Consider the following 3,705-nt stretch of genomic DNA (forward strand, 5'->3'; position numbering starts at 1 on the left):
TTGTACCTCCCCATATATATGTATGGAGTGGAGTTTGCAACTGAAAAGAAACTTTGTGTTCCCTTCAAGCTAGGTGAAGGACGGCTTTCACACACACTTATCTCTCTGAACTGAGAATTTGGAAAAACTTTCGTTCATCCAGTTCAAAGGGAACGGGTTGCAGGAGAAACCCTTTCTCTGGTTTCTCAGTCTGTGTCCTAGTGCCGGTTTGAAGTGCCTGCCTTTTTAACTGTAAACCCGAGTTGAAGCTTGTACCTGCCCATATAGATGTATGGAGTGGAGTTTGCAACTGAAAAGAAACTTTGTGTTCCCTTCATGCTAGGTGAAGGACGGCTTTCACACACACTTATCTCTCAGAACTGAGCATGTGGAGAGACGTTCGTTCATCCAGCACAAAGGGAACGGGTTGCAGGAGAAACCCTTACTCTGGTTTCTCAGTCTGTTTCCTAGTGCCGGTTTGAAGTGCCTGCCGTTTTCACTGTAAAACCGAGTTGGAGCTTGTACCTCCCCATATATATGTATGGAGTGGGGTTTGCAACTGAAAAGAAACTTTGTGTTTCCTTCAAGCTAGGTGAAGGACGGCTTTCACACACACTTATCTCTCAGAACTGAGCATGTGGAGAGACGTTCGTTCATCCAGCACAAAGGGAACGGGTTGCAGGAGAAACCCTTACTCTGTTTTCTCAGTCTGTTTCCTAGTGCCGGTTTGAAGTGCCTGCCGTTTTCACTGTAAAACCGTGTTGGAGCTTGTACCTCCCCCTATATATGTATGGAGTGGAGTTGGCAACTGAAAAGAAACTTTGTGTTCCCCTCAAGTTAGGTGAAGGACGGCTTTCACACACACTTATCTCTCAGAACTGAGCATGTGGAGAGACGTTCGTTCATCCAGCACAAAGGGAACGGGTTGCAGGAGAAACACTTACTCTGGTGTCTCAGTGTGTTTCCTAGTGCCGGTTTGAAGTGCCTGTCGTTTTCACTGTAAAACCGAGTTGGAGCTTGTACCTCCCCATATATATGTATGGAGTGAAATTTGCAACTTAAAAGAAACTTTGTGTTCCCTTCAAGCTAGGTGAAGGACGGCTTTCACACACACTTATCTCTCAGAACTGAGTATGTGGAGAGACGTTCGTTCATCCAGCACAAAGGGAACGGGTTGCAGGAGAAACACTGACTCTGGTTTCTCAGTCTGTTTCCTAGTGCCGGTTTGAAGTGCCTGCCGTTTTCACTATAAAACCGAGTTGGATCTTGTACCTCCCCATATATATGTATGGAGTGGGGTTTACAACTGAAAAGAAACTTTGTGTTTCCTTCAAGATAGGTGAAGGACGGCTTTCACACACACTTATCTCTCAGAACTGAGCATTTGGAGAGACGTTCGTTCATCCAGCACAAAGGGAACAATTTGCAGGAGAAACCCTTACTCTGGTTTCTCAGTCTGTATCCTAGTGCCGGTTTGAAGTGCCTGCCGTTTACACTGTAAAACCGAGTTGGAGCTTGTACCTCCCCATATATATATATGGAGTGGAATTTGCAACTGAAAAGAAACTTTGTGTTCCCTTCAATCTAGGTGAAGGACGGCTTTCACACACACTTATCTCTCAGAACTGAGCATGTGGAGAGACGTTCGTTCATTCAGCACAAAGGGAACGGGTTGCAGGAGAAACCCTTACTCTGGTTTCTCAGTCTGTTTCCTAGTGCCGGGTTGAAGTGCCTGCCGTTTTCACTGTAAAACCGAGTTCGAGCTTGTACCTACCCATATATATGTATGGAGTGGGGTTTGCAACTGAAAAGAAACTTTGTGTTCCCTTCAAGCTAGGTGAAGGACGGCTTTCACACACACTTATCTCTCAGAACTGAGCATGTGGAGAGAATTTCGCTCATCCAGCACAAAGGGAACGGGTTGCAGGAGAAACCCTTACTCTGGTTTCTCAGTCTGTTTCCTAGTGCCGGTTTGTAGTGCCTGCCGTTTTCACAGTAAAACCGAGTTGGAGCTTGTACCTCCCCATATATATGTATGGAGTGGAGTTAACAACTTAAAAGAAACTTTGTGTTCCCTTCAAGCTAGGTGAACGACGGCTTTCACACACACTTTTCTCTCAGAACTGAGCATGTGGAGAGACGTTCGTTCATCCAGCACAAAGGGAACGGGTTGCAGGAGAAACCCTTACTCTGGTGTCTCAGTGTGTTTCCTAGTGCCGGTTTGAAGTGCCTGCCGTTTTCACTGTAAAACCGAGTTGGAGCTTGTACCTCCCCATATATATGTATGGAGTGAAATTTGCTACTTAAAAGAAACTTTGTGTTCCCTTCAAGCTAGGTGAAGGACGGCTTTCACACACACTTATCTCTCAGAACTGAGCATGTGGAGAGACGTTCGTTCATCCAGCACAAAGGGAACGGGTTGCAGGAGAAACACTGACTCTGGTTTCTCAGTCTGTTTCCTAGTGCCGGTTTGAAGTGCCTGCCGTTTTCACTATAAAACCGAGTTGGATCTTGTACAACCCCATATATATGTATGGAGTGGGGTTAACAACTGAAAAGAAACTTTGTGTTCCCTTCAAGCTAGGTGAAGGACGGCTTTCACACACACTTATCTCTCAGAACTGAGCATGTGGAGAGATGTTCTTTCATCCAGCACAAAGGGAACGGGTTGCAGGAGAAACACTGACTCTGGTTTCTCAGTCTGTTTCCTAGTACCGGTTTGAAGTGCCTGCCGTTTTCACTGTAAAACCGAGTTGGAGCTTGTACCTCCCCATATATATGTATGGAGTGGAGTTTGCAACTGAAAAGAAACTTTGTGTTCCCTTCAAGCTAGGTGAAGGACGGCTTTCACACACACTTATCTCTCAGAACTGAGAATTTGGAAAAACTTTCGTTCATCCAGCACAAAGGGAACGGGTTGCAGGAGAAACCCTTACTCTGGTTTCTCAGTCTGTTTCCTAGTGCCGGTTTGAAGTGCCTGCCGTTTTAACTGTAAACCCGAGTTGAAGCTTGTACCTGCCCATATAGATGTATGGAGTGGAGTTTGCAACTGAAAAGAAACTTTGTGTTCCCTTCATGCTAGGTGAAGGACGGCTTTCACACACACTTATCTCTCAGAACTGAGCATGTGGAGAGACGTTCGTTCATCCAGCACAAAGGGAACGGGTTGCAGGAGAAACCCTTACTCTGGTTTCTCAGTCTGTTTCCTAGTGCCGGTTTGAAGTGCCTGCCGTTTTCACTGTAAAACTGAGTTGGAGCTTGTACCTCCCCATATATATGTATGGAGTGGGGTTTGCAACTAAAAAGAAACTTTGTGTTTCCTTCAAGCTAGGTGAAGGTCGGCTTTCACACACACTTATCTCTCAGAACTGAGCATTTGGAGAGACGTTTGTTCATCCAGCACAAAGGGAACGGTTTGCAGGAGAAACCCTTACTCTGGTTTCTCAGTCTGTATCCTAGTGCCGGTTTGAAGTGCCTGCCGTTTTCACTGTAAAACCGAGTTGGAGCTTGTACCTCCCCATATATATATATGGAGTGGAATTTGCAACTGAAAAGAAACTTTGTGTTCCATTCAATCTAGGTGAAGGACGGCTTTCACACACAATTATCTCTCAGAACTGAGCATGTGGAGAGACGTTCGTTCATCCAACACAAAGGGAACGGGTTGCAGGGGTAACCTTTACTCTGGTTTATCAGTCTGTTTCCTAGTGCCGGTTTGAAGTGCCT

This window comes from Vicugna pacos, unplaced genomic scaffold (genome assembly GCF_048564905.1).
Source record: "Vicugna pacos unplaced genomic scaffold, VicPac4 scaffold_20, whole genome shotgun sequence".
NCBI lineage: Eukaryota > Metazoa > Chordata > Mammalia > Artiodactyla > Camelidae > Vicugna > Vicugna pacos.